The sequence below is a fragment of the Pinus tabuliformis genome, chromosome 5_2, assembly GCF_031772625.1.
Source record: "Pinus tabuliformis cultivar Carrire ecotype Pingquan chromosome 5_2, CPIR1, whole genome shotgun sequence".
NCBI classification, from domain to species: Eukaryota; Viridiplantae; Streptophyta; class Pinopsida; order Pinales; family Pinaceae; genus Pinus; species Pinus tabuliformis.
The window spans coordinates 602,339,580-602,360,552 of NC_142306.1; the positions used below are offsets into that span (position 1 = coordinate 602,339,580).

Consider the following 20,973-nt stretch of genomic DNA (forward strand, 5'->3'; position numbering starts at 1 on the left):
CACTACTCATTCATATCACTCACATGCCCAGCCACAACCTCAGTGGAATGCACCTCAGTCGGGGTGGAGGCCCCAGTACAACACTCCTCCCGCCATTTTGCCTCCACCACCAGTTCAACCTCAACCATTACCTCCTGCTCCTCCAAGGAAACCTCAAATGCCTGCTCAACCGAACCCAAACTCCAACAATAGACAGGCCCAACAGGTATACACTGGGGAAACATCATGCCCTACCTATGCTGTGGAGATCCAGGAGATCAATCTTCGATCTGGAAAGACTCTTCCGGATCGCCAACCTCCTGCCCCAGAGGACGAGGAAGACAAACAGGAAAGTGAACCAAAGGCTATTCCACCCTTTCCTGAGAGACTAACAGCCACCACACAACCCAACCCAGAGGAGGATGAGCTTCTGGGAGAGCTCAAGCAGTTGTGTGTGAAAATACCACTTCTCCAAGCCATCAAGGATGTGCCTATATACAACAAACTGGTTAAGGAAAAGTGTTTCAGACACCCAAGCAGGCGAAAGAGAGATGCTTCAACCATCAATGTCTTAGGACAGCTGTCTGACCTTATGTTAGGACAAGTCATCTGCCCGAAGTACCTAGACCCTGGGAGTCCTGTAGTAGATGTCCACATCAATGGCACCATCATACCTCACACCTTGATTGACCTGGGGGCTGCCATTAATGTAATGACCAGGGATACCATGCTCAAACTCAACCTTCAGGGTTCCTTGAGGAAGACCTCGACAGTCCTACAACTTGCAGATCACTCCACCGTGACTCTCGAAGGGATTGTGGAGGATGTCTTGGTCTCTGTTGACTCTTGGGAATATCCTGCAGATTTCTTGGTGCTGCAACCAAAGGCAAAGCTCACTGGATATCCTCTTATTTTGGGAAGTCCTTGGTTAGCCACTGCAGATGCTTACATAAGTTGCTGTGCAGGAAACATGACCATCAAAAATGGTCCTATGTCCAAGAAGCTAGTCCTATACCCTCCTGCCCAACCTTCATTAGAGCATGACTTACCACTTTGGTTGGAGGAAGGAGAAGAAGATGAGGTGTACTCAGCACCTTTGTGTACCCTAGACACCACTAGGGGAGACCCCCAAACCGAGGATGATTTGATTGAGACCTTGATCCAGAATCCACCTCCCAGTGCACTGACCTTAGAGGAATTGGTGGAGGATGCCCAAGCTAGCACCTTAGTGGACCGTTGTGCAACCAACCCTGTCACTCCCAGAGTCAAGAATGTGGAGTTCGGCCCTGAGAGAACGTTAAAGATCAGCTCCTCCCTATCTCCTTCCCAGGAAAAGGAGCTGTGTAGTCTGTTGGCCAGTCATCTAGATGCTTTTGCTTGGAGCTATAAGGAGATGAAAGGAATCCATCCTTCGGTCTGTACCCATCACATTTACATCAAGGAGGATTGTAAACCGGTTAGGCAACCCCAGAGGAGAATGAATCCAGCCCTTAAGGACATTGTCAAGGAAGAATTGCAAAAACTGTTGGATGCCGGATTCATTTACCCCATCTCAGATAGCGAATGGGTGTCCCCTCTGGTGTTGGTTCCCAAGAAAAATGGGAAGTGGAGAATCTGTGTGGACTACCGAGAACTGAACAAAGCTACCAAGAAAGACCATTTCCCTCTACCTTTCATAGATCAAGTGTTGGATGGACTGGCAGGAAAGAAGTTCTTCTCTTTCCTAGATGGGTTTAGCGGGTACAACCAAATCCAAATCAGCCCGGAAGACCAAGATAAGACCACCTTCACTTGTCCTTGGGATACCTTTGCCTACCGAGTTCTTCCCTTTGGGCTATGCAATGCTCCTGCTACCTTCTAGAGAGCCGTCTTGAGCATCTTTTCCGAGCTGGTCCATGATGCGGTGGAAATCTATATGGATGACTTCACTCCTTATGGGTCCAACTTCAAGGAAGCATTGTCCAATCTGGGAAAAGTCCTAACCAAATGCATTGAGATGAACCTGTCCCTTAGTCCTGAAAAATGTGAATTCCTGATGACTGAAGGGACCGTGCTATGCCACACCATTTCTTGCCAAGGGTTACAGGTGGATCCTAACAAAATTGCTCTCATCAAGAAGGTTCCACCTTCCCAAAAGGTAAGGGATGTTCGGAGTTTCTTAGGATTAGCGGGGTATTACAGGAGATTCATTAAAGACTTCAGCAAGCTAGCCTCACCATTGTTTGGTTTGTTGGCAAAAGATGTGGAGTTTAAATGGACTGACGATTGTCAGAGGGCTTTGAATGAATTAAAGGACAAATTGGTGTCTGCCCCAATCTTGCGAGGTCCCAACTGGGTCCTACCTTTCCACATCCACACTGATGCCTCGAACAAAGCCATAGGGGCAGCCTTAGGACAAGTGGAACAAAAACTTCCCTATGCCATTTACTTTGTCAGCAAAAACTTATCCAAAGCAGAACTGAATTACACTGTAACCGAGAAAGAATTCTTGGTTGTGGTCCATGCACTGAACAAGTTCCGACATTATATCACTGGCTATCAAACATTTGTACATACTGATCATGCTGCAATTAGATATTTAATGAATAAACCAGATGTGAATGCTCGTATTATTAGATGGTTACTTTTGTTGCAGCAGTTTGATTTGACCATTGTTGACAAGCCAGGTAAAGAAAATGTTGTTGCTGACGTTTTATCTAGATTGGATCTATCTACAGATGAGGATGGAACAGTGGATGACCAGATGCCCGATGAACATCTGTTTGCTATCTCAGTACTCTCTCCATGGTTTGCTGATATAGCAAACTACCTTGTTTCAGAACAGTTCCCTCCGCACCTATCTTCAAGGGAGAAGAGCCGAATCATCAGAAAAAGTGCCTCATTCACTTGGATCGGGGGAAACCTGTTCAAGCTTGGCCCTGATCAGATCTTAAGTCGTTGTGTAAGGGAGGAGGAAGTCTTTGATATCCTCCTCACCTGTCATGATGGGCCTTGTGGAGGACATTTTGCAGCAAAGAGGACTTCCTTCAAAATCCTGCAGGCAGGCTACTATTGGCCCACTCTTCATCAAGATGTCAGAAGGTATATCAGCCAATGTGACCGATGCCAAAGAATGGGGAAACCGACTCAAAGGGATGAGATGCCTCTCCAACCTCAAGTGACTCTTGAGCCATTTGAGAAGTGGGGTATGGACTTTGTGGGTCCAATTAACCCTCCTTCGAGGCAAAGGTCTTACATCATTGTGTGCACTGACTACCTGACAAAGTGGGTAGAAACTAAGGCAATCAAAGCAGCAACAGAAGAAAAGGTGGCCGAGTTCTTAAGAGAAAACATCTTCTACAAGTTTGGCTACCCAAGAGAGCTAGTCACCGATCAAGGAAGCCAGTTCACATCCAACTTAATTGAAGACCTACTAGCTCATCACAAAATCAAGCATAGGACTTCCACCCCCTATCATCCACAGGCAAATGGGCAAGTGGAAGTCACCAACAGAGCATTGGAAGGGATTTTGACTAAGGTGGTGAGCAGCAGTAGGAAAGATTGGGCAAATCGCCTGGTTGAGGCCACATGGGCTTACAACACCACCTGGAAGACCACAACCGGCTTCACACCTTATGAGCTGGTCTATGGGAAGAAAGCTTTACTGTCCATTGAATTTGAATACAACACTTTGAGGATGGCAACTCAGCTGGACCTAGATCTCAGCCATGCACAACAAGAAAGGTTATTGCAGCTGAATGGACTGGACGAGCACCGAATGCAGGCCCTCCTTCACTCAGAAGTGGTTCAACTTCAGAGAAAGGTGTGGCATGACCAACACCTCAATGACAAGCAATTCTAGCCAGGAGATTGGGCACTATTGTATGACTCCAAGCACAAAGATTTCAAGGGGAAGCTGAGAACCAGATGGCTGGGACCATATGCAGTGGAAAAATGTCATGACAATGGATCTGTTCTTATTCAGACCATTGATGAGGAGTCCATCCCAATGCTTGTCAATGGGCATCGACTGAAGATCTACAGGAAACCTCTCTCAAGACAAGAATTCATCAAAACTATGGAGAAATCAGTGTTGGTCATAGAGAAGGGTTCTGCCTCTGCTTTGGGCATACCCTGAAAGATCTAAAAAAAATAATAATAATGAAGATCCTTGGGTGAAAACCTTTCTGAGGCTCCCAAGGCAGGTGGTAGGGGTGAAAACCTCATTGAGGCGCCCCTATTGTCTTTCAAAAAAAAAGGGGAATTTGAAAAAGATCCTTGAGTGAAAACCTCTCTGAGGCGCTTAAGGCAGATGGCAAGGGTGAAAACCTCATTGAGGCGCCCCTGCTATCTTTCAAAAAAAAAAGAAAAGAAAGAAAAAAGAAAAAATAATAAGCAAAAAAGACAGGGACAACAAGTTTATAATGTGGAAATGCATGCAAGTTGCAGGTGTTCTATGAAGGAGAGGAGGTCTCTCAACTCAGAGTCAAGGATCCTTATCATGCTGCCAGGAGACCTCACCAGCACCTCCTCCAAGAATACTCATCTTCTCGAAGGTATGGGCACGATTTCATTACAGCTTAAGTCTTCTACAGGAAGATGCAGACTTTCTACAGGAAGGTGCAGACTTTCTACAGGAAGTTCTGTATTTCTACAGGAAACTTCCTGTAGAAGTTTGGGACGGCCCAGAATTCATTATATGAGGAGATCTAACGACCAAGGTTCGGTATGGATGCATGCAAGCTACCATTTTCTCCCTCACACACTGTTGTCACCTCCTTCTACCACCCCTATCGACATGCAATGAAGGTACCTGCACAATCAAGGCAGATCATTGAGATTCAAGAGAAAGCAATTTTTTTTTAATGAAAAAAACGCGGAGATGCCGTGCCATACCCATCCCAGCTATCTAAGAGCCCTGTGAGCATGATCGTGGGGCCACCGTCTTCACCGTGCAGCATGCACCCGAGGAGGAAAAACTGCTACAGGACATCCTGCAAGAGTCCCGTAGCAGTTAAGCCAAGTAGAGTGCACACCATTCCACCGCCTGCAACATGCAAGGATCACGCGGGCGCATGCAGCCGAAGCATCAAATTCATCGTCAGCGGCCTGTAAAGAGGAACCTCCGAACCTGTGCAATCACGCAGCAGCAAACAAATCGACTCATCATCGTCCAAAAGCCTGAAGAATCGTGTCGCGGCCGCACAGGTAAGTGCCTCGCCCTTTCTTCCGTCGAATTGCATGAATTTTACTTTGGAATGTTTGCGAAGTGTAAAGTGAATGGGTTGAGCGGTCGTATGGCCATTCGATTGGCCATGTCGACCAGTCAGTGGTCTAGTTGGATGTTTGAACGGTGGTCGTGGCAAAAAGGAACGGGCAGTGCACACGTGAGAGCCATCTAGTCGGGAAAAACGAGTTTTAACAGAAGTGACGGCGGCGGATCTGCGGGGAATGATGCGGCAGTAAGGGAACTCGCAGACGAATGATGGAGTGACGTCGTCCAACGGTCCGGCAGGGACAGCTCACCCCCGCACCACGGATTCCGCCGAATTCAAATCTAATCGGCTAGATTGCCACCCCACGCATTTATCATTCACCGTTTGAAAGTCGAGTGACCATCCGGATCCCTCTGCAGCTCGACACTCCAAGTCTTTGGCTGGTTGAACGCCTGTTCAGCAGCACAGAGAGCGCAGACCCACTGCAGTATCCTCTGGAATTCGCGCACTGCTTCTACAGGAAAGCTGTTTTTACAGGAAATTGGGTTCCTCACGTCAAAAGGTGGCGAATTCAAAAGGTAATCCTGAACCTTCCATGCAATTGGTTTTGAGGGTGGCAGAATCGACGTCTACAGTCTGGTCGTAAGAAATTTTGCAAATATTGTCTGATGTTGCATGAATTGTCGTCCTACAGGATGTGAGTTATAGTTAAGCCATGTTAAGGTCGTCGGGAGATAAGTTTTGTGAATTGTATGCATGGCAGAGGCGTAATTCTACGCTCTGTCCCAGTTAGCCAATTTTCTTCCGCACCCGCCACCTCCAGTTAACGTCGCAGGTTTTTCACCATGCCGGGTGGATTCATCAGAAGGGAATCAACCGACTCCTCAAAGCTAAGAGAAAATCCTGAGGTGGAGGAGCTCTTCACGCGAGCGCAATGGATATCATTCTGTGACAAATTGCAGGGCTATGACGACGAGGTGGTAGAGGAGTTTTTGCAAGCTCTGAGGCCGAAATCCAAAACATTGGCCACCGTTAACTTCAGGGGTTTGAGTCTCAGACTCACCCCACAATTTATCAGCCGAGTTACTGAGCTCCCAATGGGATTACCATGGGACAAAGAAGAAAGAAAATTGGGCCAACAGGCTATGAAAGAATTCTTTCCACCAGAGGAGGAATTCTCAGAAGATAAAAATGGGGTTCGTAGAACCAGCTTACTGCCACCGTGGAGCGAAGTTAGCCTGCAGATTATGAAGTACATCACCTGCGAAGGTCGGTTTAGCATTGTATATGGGTACCATTTTCGGTTACTCACGGAATTAAGGCACCAGATGGACCTACCTGTAGAAAACAAACTCAGTCTCCCCTACTTTCTACTACAGTCTCTGATTGAGTGTGCCACCAAGTTGAAAGAAGGCACACCAGACCAGGTAGCCCACCATGGACTCATCAAACTCCTCATGGAGGATGCGCTCCACACATACAAGGTTCCTCTCTCATGGGAAGCCTTCAGAAATTTGACCAAGGATGGTGATATAAAGATGCTGACCGAAGAGCTCGGTTCATCTAGCAGTGAGGAGAAAGAGTCAGTGTCTGCAGGGAAGAAAGAAAAAGGCCAGAAGACCACGACCACGGAGCAGAAGAAAAATCAAGAGAAGAAACAAGAGAAAAAGGGTGCCAAAGAGAAGGATGACACACCCATTTTGACAGCCAGAGAAAAAAGATTACAAAGCAGAGTGGACAAGACTGAGCAGGTCCACATCAACAAAGGCACCACGTCAGCAGCCGCAACCAAGTAAAAAAGTAAAACACCCTCAGCAAAGCAATCTAAAGTGGTGCCACCTGTCTCTACAGGAAAACCGAAACCGGCTTCTACAGGAAGCCCGAAATCAGCTGAAAAAGGGCCTTCTACAGGAAGCCCGAAATTAACTAAAACAGGGTCTTCTACAGGAAGCCCTGAAAAAGTGAAACCCAAGGAGAAGAAAGCTGACATTCTTGCAAGGGAGGCAGCAGCTGTGCTGGCCGCCCTTAGCACACCTCCTAAGCCAAAGGAGAAGAGAAAGAGGGAGACCCCTCTATATTTTAAAGCTCGAAGAAGTGTGAGAATAAAGACGGGCAAGCCATAGCCTCCGTCCAGCAGCCCAATCATTATCGAAGATGCCCCTACTTCGCCCAAGGAGAGGTCCCCCTCAAAGATATCAGTCACCTATGAGAGGGGGAGCCTGAAGAAAACTACCTGGAAGGATAGGTTGGACCAATTGGCCTCGAAAGCCCGGCTATAGGATGCTGAAGATGCTCTACAGGAAACTTTAGCCCGGCTTAAGGAAACAGAGAGAATGGAAGGAGAAACACCCTCATCACCACCGAGGGAGGGCGAAGTAGAGCCACCAAAAGAAGTGGAGAAAGAGCATATACCAGAGCCTAGCCCTCAGCCAAGTCTGAGTTCACATTACAACTTTTTAGAGGCTGGCAAAATTATACCTCAGAAATTTACTGTGCCACTGTTTTTTGCATTGGAGGAAGAAAGAGTCCGTACACACACGTGGATGAAAATAGCCAAGTCAAATGGTGTGGCAAACATAGGTCCCTTGCAAGAGCAGCTCAAGGAGGCCAGAAGTGAATTGTCCATGGCTAAACACGTGGCAAATTGCCAACGAGTGTTCCTACAGGAAGAAAACCAAAAGCTGAGATTGCAGCTACAGGAGCTAAGGACAGGGACAGGTACATCCTCCAAGGACACCACAGTAGAGCAGCAAGGCAAAAAGGAACTGAACACCGGTCTTGGGGAGCCAACCACACATCTACAGGAAGCAGAACAACAAGCACAAATTGAGGTGCAAGCTCTCAGACAATAGCTGCAGCAGAAAGAGGCACAATTGGCCTGCATGGCCAGTTGGGCCATGGATGCTATCCAATGCAGGCAGCCGGCCAAATCCTATGGCCTGTACCTGAAAGACCAATGGCTGCAATTTCAAATCAATACCTTGGCGCAAAGGGGTATCTCTCAGCTCCAAGACCCGCAGAAATTCACTGAGTTATGCAGTACCAGCTCATTAGAGGATAAGGCCAAATTAGCGGAGTTTTACCTCCATAATTTGGCCCTGCCTAATGTAGCTTCATGGGATCCCAATACGACCTTGGGAGATATGCAATTAATGGCATTTGCCTCATGGCTGAACCATGAGGACAAAAGAACAGTAGAAGCCAAAGCGGTCATGAACCGAGAGTTGAATGAGCCATTGCTCATCAGACCAGAACCAGGGGATCCAGTTGCACTAATCTCGGCACACCAACATTTGTCCGCTGACCCTCAAGCTTCATTGAGATATATGGATCAATAGGCCCAAGCCATAGCTCATTTTGAAGACATGGAGAGACTGTTAGGAGACAACGCTGTCCAAGCATGCACCCGCAGATGGAATACATTGGCCCACAGTCTGAAAATCCGAGAGTATCATACCCCAACTCGGATGAGGGAAGCTCTGGTACGGGTGGCCCTCTATAAGAAATCCATGCAAAACCTCCAGGCCAACTGGATTGGCCTTAAGCTAAGCCTACCACTGCTGCTAGGATTGATGGAAGGCAGCACAGAGAAAGATGATAATGAACAGTGGGAAGAGGTGAACAGAAAGGCTGGGTTTCATATCAGCAAGGAGGACACTACTACAGAGGCTTGGGATGTAAGGGTGGCAGTAAAGGCAATGAAGGATGAAGAGTTGGACTAGTTGCTCAAGGATGAGAAAATACTTTAGCTGGGGATCGGTGATGAGCTCCAAATTTTGGTAACATTTTGGGTTCATTTGGCCTACTTACCTTGCTCAACCCTTCATTTTTTATCACTTATGCATCATTTCTTAGTATATTCATGTTATTTGTAGGAAGGAGGGCAGTCATTATGCCTATGTGGCTAATACATGTTTATTTCAGGTTTTTTGACATTAAATGGAGCAAAACCACGCAGATGGAGGCAAGGAGACAGCCAAGGTGGCATTGCGGTTTTGTAGGAAGGTTGTCCACAGCCTTGAATGACCTTCCTCGTGATCTCCACCCCAACTCCGAGCTCCAACAGCTATCACCACCGAGCTAGAAGGCAGCCAACGGATTCTAAAGGAACATCAGTTTACTTTTAGTTGGACAGCCAAGCCCCACTAATTTAGGAGGCCAGCTTGGCCCTCATAATGTATAAATCTTGAGGCTGTAGCCTTCGATGAAAACTTTTGAACCTTTGTTGCAGATTTTGAATCACGAGCTATAGCTCTGTTTTGTTCTTTGTAAGCCATTTTTGGCATGTTGTTAGACTTATGATTATGATCTTTTAATAAAAGGCAGGCAGATTTGAGTTCAATTCTGAGTTCTTAGAGGAGCTATAGCTCTCAGGTTTGGGCCCAACCTGAGAGCAATAGGCCTCCTTTCTTTGTATTGTTACTTGTCTTTTCTTCAACATCATATTTCTTGTCCTTTACATGCACTTGGAAACACAGTTTGCTGATTCGGATTTCTTGGTGTGGTTACATAGGTTAGTGTTATGAACAAAGTTGCTTTCAGTAGTTTAGATTAGAGTAAGGATTGGAGTTAATCAGAGTTTGAAAAAAGGTTGAATGCACACTCACTTTCACCTCTGTTTGGGGACCGAAAGTGCAGACCATGCCAACTACCAAAAACACTGTTTTATATGTTCATGCAAGCTTTAACGCAATAATTTCAGTTGTAGGAGTGTCCATGCACTTAGATTTTGTGGAGTAGCTCTTTGTTTCAGCACCATGCACGATTCTCCCTTAACTTACATTGTTGTTCTTTGGTTTTTAATAAAACAGTGAGAGTAGATTGATGACATTTCGGTGATACTCAAGACAGAGGAGATTTGTTCCATTTACACTGCGCAGCACCACTTTATCATTTCCTTATCCTTCTCAGCCGTGCCTAAGCCATCTCCTTACCTCCCAGCTAGATCATTTTCCCACCAACTCTTCTATTATCCACGTTGTTTTATCTTTTCGGCCTTCCATTGCCTCCACCCTTCTATCGACCAACCAGCTTTACACACCCCCTCTCCATCTCATCTCTCTGTCCATAAGCCATCACAAGCTCCCCTCTCATCCTACCTATCCACCCATACAGCTCATTCACTCCTCCATCACCCAAAACTCCGATTGCAGAACATCCTGTAGAAGTTAGCAGACTTCCTGTAGAAATCCCGAGCTTCCTGTAGGATCCCCTGCAGACATCCTGTAGAAGCTTGCAAACACGATTGCCAGGCATCTGAACGTTGTGAACTTCTGTGGAATGATGTTAGGGATCCCCTGGAACCTCTCAGAGTCCTCCTGACCTTTTCCAAGCCTTCCTCCCCTTGAACTACCCCTGCACAGTCAAGACCCAGTAAGAAGCACAGTCATAATAACTCCAACCACTTGAGCAAAAATACAAAAACATGTTCTCTTCGGATGAAAGTAGTTTAGACTCATGCATCTCATCTCACTAGAAGTAATGGCATCATTTTTAGAAGTTGCATTCCCACCATTGCATCGTAAGGATTAAGCTGGTCAAATTAGGGTTTACTAGGGTTTCCATGTTTTGTTGGATTTCAGTTCATTCTTGCAAAGTAGGTTAATTTCCTTTGAGATAGCTTTCGTTCATCACTTAAAAAGCTTCTTCTGAGAACATATAGAAGTTGGCTTGAGCCCTAGCGGACTTGTGCCAGCTGACCAAGTGACAGCTACGACAAGAGCTAGTACTTGTGCATACAGCACCGTCGCTTCCAAGTTTGTTACAAAATACCAGGTTGATAAAATTAGAGAAGGAAGCTCCAGGAGTTGTAGCATTATTGCTACAATACTGGAGCCCACCAATCAGATCTTACAATCTCCTTGATTGTTTCAAACAATAAACTAAATCTAGACGAGGAGGTTTTCAGGTCAATTTCTTTTGGATCTGATTTCTTTTTTATATTTTGTCAAATTTTGTAATTAAACATTCCAGAAATTGTGGATCTCAAAACTAATGTATTTTTTGTATAAACTATATGGAAAAGTAGAGAGAAGGGTTGGTTTTTTGGCACAAAAATACTTTATTATGTACTTTTTATTTTGATATTTATAAAATTTCCAAGGGAGAAGTTTTAGACTCACATATCTATTATCCCTTTGTTATGTTTATCAGTAAATGTTCTTTGTGATGTATGCCTTCTTAGTAAATCTCATGATTGTTATCTCTTCATGTTTGAAACACAGTTTGTAGAATAATGGAATTTATATTTGATGCTCTATTGTTTTTAGTTTCAAATGCTCGATCTTATCCTCTAAAATTACACATATTTCATTTATTTGCTTTGTGTAATGGGATGTTTCTTCCTTCTGCTTACCATATGAATATCTCGAAGTCTAAATAAACCATGAATATGCCTTTGATCCCTATCTGCCTTACCTCTAGTTATTGGAAATTTCCATAAGATCAATCCCATGAATCCATGCCCAATGGTTAAAGTTACCATTTTTCCAACCAATCCCATAATTTTTACAAATTAAATTTGGCCACTTAGAGTATTAGTGACCTAATACTATAGTGAACTTCAGTAGGAGAGTCATAGAGAGTTCCCTCTCTAGTTTGAAGGACCAACTTTCAATCCTAAAGTGGTTTGAAGGTTTCCTTGGTTTTTCTCCCCACAACCAGGGTAATTTATGAGTGATAACATCTTGATATTGTTGCCAAGGATGTGAAGCCTCAAGTCAAAAATTTGAAGAACTACCTTGAATATATATGTCCTTTGGTTGTGAACAAAGGACATACACAAAAAGCTTTCACATCATTCAACTGACGACTCCACTCTCAGTAGGATGTAGAAATCAAAGTATCATTGGCGACTCCATTGGATCAAGATGAATCCACAATATGAAGGGTACATTCCTATGAATCATGCTTATATTCCAGGCTTTCCAAATTGTATTCTTCACATAGATTGGAGAACATATCTACCAATAATCAGAGATCAGAATGGGGATGATGTTGCTCTTCATTTGGCTAAATTTCACATGCACATACGTAAGCTAGGGGTTGAATTTCATGAGGATTGTTTGAAGAATATGTTTATGGAAACCTTAGAATAAAATGCATGATCTTGGTATGAAGGATTTCCATATACTAGTCTATATTGCCTTGAAGATTTCTATTTGAACTATAAAGAAAGACACCCTTCTATAGTGTTGGTTGAAAGTTTTTGTGCAAATTTTGAAAATTGTTTTTAACACATGGGAATGGACGTTGATGATGAATACCTTATGGGTGATGAAATCAAAGAAGAGTGTTTTGAAATTCCTTCTCTCTGGGAAGAACTAGTAGATACTAGCTACCATGATACTCAGGATAATTCCCAACGAGCATTTATTTCTCCCCTGGTTGAAACTGAAATAGATTAGCATCTCAATGATGAAATCCATGTTACATCCCATGATATTAATGATAATTTGCAACATATTTATCAATTTTCATGTCACTGAGATTGGGATGAAGACTTTCTTTCAAGATGTCCTTCATGTCATTCATCTACTAAAGTTTTTCCTCCTAAAGAAACCAATGAAAATATGATTCTTTTGAAATTGTATCCATGGAAAATTTTAGCAGTAATCCCATCCATGATGATAGCTACCTTGAGTTGCAAGAAAATAGTGAAGAAGAGAAAGGTGTTTTATATCTTTTGGATGCTACAAATTTGTTCATAATTCTTTCTCTCTTAAATTGACATATCCAGAAATTTTTAAAGATAAAAATCACATTCTTGTTGAAATATGTGAAGGAGCATTTTTAGGTTGTTCCCAAACACATAATATTGTTGTCCCTTTTGAATGTTTTCAAGAGTATATATAAAGCCTTTTATTGCCATAGATGATGTGAAATATGAACATATGGCCCCCTTGCATTTGGAAAATGATTTTGAGTTGGATGACATAGAAAAACCAACACTATAAATGAAGAGAGTGAATTTCTTTTTTTTTAACATAGAAAAACCACTACAAGGATTGGATTCAAATTTTGTTTTGAGTTGTTGCTTTCTACCTTTTTCTCTCTGCTCAAGGAAGGTGTGAGAATAATTCCTATGAGTAACCATATCATTTCATGGTTACATGTAAATTATATATCATTTGATTGAGCAATCATCAAATAGATTGGAGTAGGAACTGGTATGAAACAAGCCTATTTGGGCTGGCATCTCTTTAAGTAAGTTTTTCAACGTTCAAATTTTAGTTTGAGTTTTGTTCAGTTGCATTATGAGTTGGTTGTAGGTGAGGTCACAGATTTTAGATTTGGAAAATGAATTGATTTTTAGAGTTCGGGAGCCGCCCAATGACTAGGCACTTGATCTACGAGGTCCTTTGCTACCTCTCAAGGCGATATCATCCCCATTGGAGCTAAATGTTATCACATTCAAAGTTTGGTGATAGTTTAATTAGGGCCCAAAGACCAAGAAAATCAATAGGGTAAAACAAGCTCCAACAACCAATATGGACCTCTTGTTAGAGGCAGCAAAAAAATTGAAATAAATATTTCAAGACAACGCTGCCAAATGTTTCGTCAATGACATTTTTTCTTTGTCATGACAAAACGTTGTCAGTTAATCTATCATTATCATAATTTGCCCTATTTTTGGTAACCGTTGATAAAAAAATTTGTCAACGTTTTTACAGTTTTCACCTCCACGACATATTCCTAGTTGATATGTTAGTGCCTGAATAATTGGAATATTTTGAGGCTGCGATAAAGAGAATGGTTAGGATAAAGATCTCTAAGATCATTTTTACACAGTAATTATCATTTTGGTTAAATCAAGTCAATGACCTAAGGAAGAGTTGTGGTGTTTATAACGTTAAAAAAAATAAGGATTTTTCATAGTTTTAGGAGACTTTCCAACTACAACTCCATCTTTTTGCTACAATAGTTCATCATGGATCATCATTTAATGTTAACACATTTTCGTTTTTGGGATTTTTTTTGGCTAGAATTCTTGTTTTGAGGTCACAATTCCCATTTGACCGGTAACATTGTTTAGTGGGTAGGAGGTGGTTGCAAAGTTATATTGAAGCCAAGGTTCAACACTAGACCTTTGGAGATAAAGTTAGAGGCTATGATACAAAGTGGTTTCAAAGTGAAAGTTCAACACTGGACCTTTGGGATTAAAATTTGTATCTCTAATACAAAGTGGTACCAGGGCCTACACTCAAAATTGGACCTTCAGGATTAAACTTTGGAGCTTTGATACATAGTGGTATCAAAGTGAAGGTTCAACATTAAACCTTTGGGATTAAAATTTGGACCTCTGATACAAAGTTGTATTAGTGCAAAGGTCCAACACTAGACCCTTGGGATTAAAAATTGGAGCTTTGATATAGAGTGGTATTAGATCCAAAGTTTGACACTGGGCTTTGGGGATAAAGTTAGATGATCTCCTGAAGAGTGGTATCAAATCCAAAGTTTGACACTGGACCTTTGGGGATAAAGTTAGAGGCTCTCATGAAGAGTGGTATCATGGCTTAGTTTCAGCACTCAGACTAGATGGGCCTTGAAAGGGAAAGTTTAGAGCTATGTTACAGAGTGAGATTAAAACAAAAGTTCAATACTAGAACTTTGGGGAATGAAATTGAGATCAGAGAAATGGAAAAAATTTAAACTACTATTTTCACTAGATGTGTGCTTACAATTGACATGAATACTAACCTTGATATAATTCTAATGTGTTATTTCATCTTCTTCATCTTCCACCCACATAGGAAAATATTCCTCAACCATAGGTTGATCAAGCGATATAGTACATGTTACTTTTAGTATTTCCCCTTGATGATATTAATATGACCACCTCTACAGATGAGATAAGCATATGTTGTAGCTAACCAAGGTCTCCCCAAAATTAGTGGATATCCATTTGAACTTAATCTTCAATTGTAGAACTAGGAAATTAGTGGGGTACTCCCAAGAGTCTATAGAAACTATGACATCTTTTATTATACCTTCTAGCTTGATTGTAGATCTATTGGCTAGTTGGAGCATAGTATGGGTTACTCGTAGTGAGTCCTAAAGGTTAAGTTTTATCATGGTTTCCCTGGTCATGATGTTAATAGTAGTTCCTAGATCAATCAAGGTGTTTGGGAATACTATTTGATTGATATACATTTCTACAACAAAGCTACTAGGATCCAAGTAATTAGGAATAATCATCCTCCCAAGCATTTGATTAGCTAGTTGTCCAATGAAATTAATTGTGGGCGTATCCATTCTTTATCTCCCATGCCTTCTTAGACATTCTTCTTTGGTAAATTTATTATATATCTAAACATCTTTGATGGCCTATAATAGTCGTATTATAACACATAAATTCTTCAAGTCCATAGGAGTTCAACTTTGTTAGGAGTATGTGTCATTTTAATGGTTAATCTCATAGGGAAAGGAGGAATTTGATGAGGTAGAGGGTGCTCTACCTCCTTTTTAGAATCTTCTTATGGGGAACACTAAGGAATTTCTTGTAGTACCTTCTGTGATCTACGATTTATCTCTTGAACTAGGAAAGGATAAGTGTGGTAAATAGTCTCACTATTATAAATAGGTTGCTCTTGTTTATTCTTGGTATTTGGGTTAGGCTAGGTAGGAAACTAAGGCTACTTTGTTGGAGCAGTATTTTGAGGCAGGCTGCACTATTGAGGAGGACGTATTTGTTAGTTTTTCTTAGGGATATTTTGTTCTTTTCTTTATATAATTGCATTTCTTCATTTGCATATTAAATTTACCCCATAACATCATGTCATTATTCGGTTTTACAACAATATTCAACAGCATATGCAATTATATAGAAAGAACAACATCATCATTAATGCATAGAAACATAAAGGAACAATATAAAAAAATAATTGACACATAGAGACACCAAGATTGGTTGAAGGCCAGGGAAAAACCCATTATGGGGAAAACCATTTCAAATTCTTCTTCTTATTAGATTGTTACTAAATGATTCAACAAAAGAGAGTAGAATGATCCATGTCTTCAACTATAATCCTATCCATAAAAATTAACTAAAAAACATCATGAGATAAACCCAACAATGCTAATACTCAAAACCCTGATTTAGAAGCCTGCGGTCAACTGCTATTGTCTATGGTCAACTAAGGAAATCTTTAGTCAACTGAAAAATTCAAACCTTAGGTCCCAAACACATAGAGAGAGTGTTGTGGGTGCAGCTGAAACCCTTCAACTGCACACATAGGTCTGCATGCTTGTGGTTACAACCGAAATTTCCTTGTAGCATACATGAGTTGGAAACCAGAACCTTAAAACACACGTGCAAGCTTCAGACCAATCTCAGACCTTTACGAACCAATCTTCGCGAATTTCCTCAAACCTATGCGAGTCAAAACTAAAGAAGAGAATAGAAGAATGATTCATGGTGATATCCAAATGAGTTTGAGGTCACTTGTATTTATAGACTTCCAGGGGTTTCCAATTTGCAATTCAATTCATGTGTGTGTTTATATGTGTGTGTGTGTGTGTGTGTTTCATTCTTGATGGGTTTTGAGTATGCCTTAAAATTGTTTTTGTTTAGCTAAGAGTTCATTTTCCTCAGATGTAAGGAAATAGGTTAATGGTCTAAGACTTAGAGGCATTTGATAGGAGTAAAAGCTTGCCTCCTTACTGGCCACTAGCAAGGTAATTCCAAGTAATGCGTTTTCCTTAAATAACAGTGATGAGTCAACCTACATTTATAGATTTCATTTAACTATAATTATTCCATGACTAGTTTGAAGAGTGAATGATGATAGATTTTATATATATATATATAGATATATATATAATTATTTTCACTTACAATAATTTTAATTAAAATATATAATATTAAAATAAATAAAATGGTAGGAAAAAAATAAAGTAATATTAATATAAATAAAATGGTAGATCGTAAAGTGATGCCCAACTTTGTCCGAGAATTAGCAATAAAATGGTCAATCGCAGGGTGATGCCGAACTTAGCTAAGCCCAACTTCTTCTGAAAATTAGCTAAACCCAATTAAAAGGCGAAAAAAATAAAAATATTATTTTAAAAGTAAAATAAAATAAAAAGAAATGAAATGGTAGAGTTACAAGAGAATGTTTTGCCCAACGTGGTCAAAATATAGGGGAAGATATAAGGGAAGACCAGAAATATTTCATTTTGCGAAAAAGTAAAATCGGAGGTCTAATTGAATTTGGCCAGTGCTAGGTAAGGTTGAAGTATTGACATTATTTATAAGACTTCTAGTCGAACATAATTTTAAGATACAAATTGTGACATTAACATAAGAATATCCCCATGTGGACACGAATATTGAGGATAACTTGGCTGTCACAGTACTCTTATGTTTGGTATCCATCAATGTATGACTGCGCGGAATAGCGCAGAATAGTCTTACATTACTATTTAGAAATTAGAACTGTTCGACGGCCCTAGAAAGTACAGTTATCTTTGTTCCAAATGACCTCAAGCTCCTCATGCTCCTCTATGACAGAGAACAAAAATAATTCTGCCATGTGATTAATGAAAAAAATCTGTGAATCTGAATACTGAACTGGTACCTGACGGCCATAGAAAGTACAGTCATCTTTGTTCCAAATGAGCTCATGCTCCTCTATGACAGAGAACAGAAATAATTCTGCCATGTGATTAATGAAAAAATTGTGATTCTGAATACTGAATTGGTACCTGACCAAGGGAGGCACTGATGGGAAAATTCATATATTGATATCCCCAGTGCCCATCCATGTACCTATTATTCCCGAGAATTTAGGACAGCAAAAGGTTCGATTCGCGATGCTAATTCTATGGCGCAGCCTCGTTCTGATAGCCTTGATCTCCCTCGCCCCACCCCTTTTTCCTGCAAAACTCGTGGAGGATCGTCGACATACCACATTCCTCTTCGACGGATTCAATGGAACGAACTTGATGTTGGAAGCTGATGCTTCAGTTCTCCAATCTGAATCCGTCCTCGCCCTCACAAATCACTCGCATGAGTTCCTGCTCGGCCGAGCGCTGTATGCAATTCCTGTACAGATGAAAAGCAATGAGACGCTTTCCTCCTTCAGCACTACCTTCGTTTTCTCCATGGTGCCTCCTCTCTCTAACGCAGGGGGAGACGGAATAGCCTTCTTCATGACACCCCACACGTCTCCCATGGGTGCTCTGTCCGGTGAGCATATGGGTTTGCTTAACCTCACCAGCAACGGGCAGCCATATAATCATTTATTCGCAGTGGAGTTTGATGCTATCACGAATGTGGAATTCAAAGACCCCGACGGAAACCACGTGGGCGTGGACATCAACAGTCTCATCTCAGTCCAGACCGAGACCGCCGGCTATTGGAATGGTGCGGAATTCCATGAACTCAACTTCAGGAGCGGACGGAACATACAGGCCTGGATCGATTACGATCATCTTCAAAGCCGCCTCAACGTTACCGTTACGGTGGCCGGCTTGCCGAGACCGCAGAGGCCGTTGATATCTGTGCAAACCGATTTGCAGGATATTGTGGAAGAGAAGATGTTTGTGGGCTTTTCAGCGGCAACGGGACTGTTTGTGGAAGACCATTACATTCTCGCGTGGAGCTTCACAACCCAAGGCACGGCGCCGCCCCTCGATGTTTCTCGTCTCCCTTCATTTGCCAACGTATATTCGGAACCTCTGAGCCAGGGATTCATAGCCGGTGTCACTGTGGTTTCTGTGCTTCTCTTCTCGCTGGCGATTGCGGCGGCCATGTTTCTGAGAAGAACAATAAACAGCGAGGCGAGCGAAGAATGGGAGCAGGAGTACTGGCCCCATAGATTCGCATACAAGGAGCTGAGTATCGCCACGCAAGGGTTCAGGGACGAGAACCTTTTGGGGTACGGGGGATTTGGCATGGTTTACAAGGGCGTTCTCCCCAGTAGCGGCCAAGAAGTCGCAGTGAAATGTATAACGACCGAGTTCACGGAAGGAATGAAAGGGTTTGTTGCAGAGATCTCAAGCATGGGGCGCCTACGGCACCGGAACCTGGTTCAACTCCGGGGTTGGTGCCGAAGGCATACACAGCTATTCATCGTTTATGACTACATGCCCAACGGCAGCCTGGATAAATTCATCTACGGGAATCCAACGACAGTCCTGCCGTGGCATCGGCGATACGCGATCCTCAAGGACGTCGCTGCGGGGCTGCTGTATCTGCATGAGCAATGGGAGAAGAGGATTGTCCACAGAGACATCAAGCCGAGCAACGTGCTGTTGGATTCGGAGCTTAACGGACGGCTTGGTGATTTTGGGCTCGCTCGGCTGTATGACCACACTGAGAATCCGGAGACGACACATGTTGTAGGAACGGTGGGGTACATAGCGCCGGAGCTGATACAGACGGGGAAGGTAACTCCCAGCTCGGACGTGTTCAGCTTCGGTGTTCTGCTGTTAGAGGTTGCTTGCGGGAGGAGTCCAGTGGATTCGTTGGACGGCTCGGAACGGATAATTTTAGTGGAGTGGGCGCGGGAGCTGTACACGGAGGGGAGGCTGCTGGAGGCGTCGGATTCAAAGCTGGCCGCGAAGGGTGGATATGATGAGGGCGAGATGGAGAAGGTGCTGAAATTGGGGTTATTGTGTTCTCATCCAGAGCCTGAGAGCAGGTTGGGCATGCGCCAGGTTTGCCAAATACTGAACGGCGAAGCTCCAGTTCCTTGTGGATGGTAGGACACCTCGAAATTTCGGGATTATCCATTTCCAAGTTGGAAAAGCAAAGGATACTTTTATTTTTTATATGATATTTTATTTTTCCATGCGGGCCCTGCGAGTACACTGCTATTGTTGCTGGTCGATGGTTCAAATCCGGGGAAGAGAGCATGCCGTTGCTCAAGTTATTTCTAGGTATGCCGGGGATTTCGCAGCAATCTGTTGTTACAAAACATAGCTCTGCCCTGTCTACTTGCTCCTACTAAACAGAGTTGAAAGCTCTGAGCGTTGGAATTTGAAATCCAAATTCCTTCCTTAAATTTGAAGGTCATAACGTTTTTTATTGAACATTTTAGTTAATTCTGTGATGAGTAGGCTTCATTTGTAACGGTATGCGATTCGTAAATGGACAGTGATAATAATTGCTTTCGAATTCAACTCTCGCGATAATATTATTTTATGATATTTGAAAACTTTGCGGTGGTTCCACCTGTTCCAGATATTTCTTTTGGAGATGGTGTTCATATTTTATTGTTTTGGAGGTGGTGTAAATATTTTTGGTTAACCGGAGATTGTTATTTTCCCTCCTATTTTTTTATTTAGTCACATAAAAATAAGTTTATCCACATTACTGATAATGCTCATCCAGTTCTGAAAAAATATTTATTTGATCGATAGGATTTTTTAAATGGTTATTAAATTAAAATTTTATTTTGGCTAGAAAATTTATAACAGTGTAGATATAATTTATGATTTAAAATAAAGGTGGGGTATGATTTAAAATTGTTTTTTTCTAAAATTTAGAGGCAATCTGTATTCATCATAGATTATCAATGGGCTATTTCATGAGATGAGGTTTTGATTGAGGTGGATATTTGTGGCTATCTATCTAATCTAGTGGCTCAAAGCACAATTCTCCATCTTGACAATTTTCTACAATTTTTCAAGCCTTCAACTTCTGGGGTTGTTTTGAGGCCATAAACAACATTTTTTTGATATTGCAGAGCCCATCTATGGCTGCAAGTTCTTGTTTGGGCCTAGTTGAAATCAATGTTTTAAAAACCGAAACTGGTGACCGATCGGTCCACCTAATGAACCGGGTTACCGACCG

At 42.3% G+C, this 20,973-nt stretch overlaps 1 pseudogene; it reads left to right on the forward strand.

Moving 5' to 3' along the window:
* Positions 1–17,474: 17,474 nt before the first annotated feature.
* On the forward strand, positions 17,475–20,299 carry LOC149160441 (L-type lectin-domain containing receptor kinase SIT2 pseudogene; annotated as a pseudogene).
* The last annotated feature ends 674 nt before the right edge of the window (positions 20,300–20,973 follow it).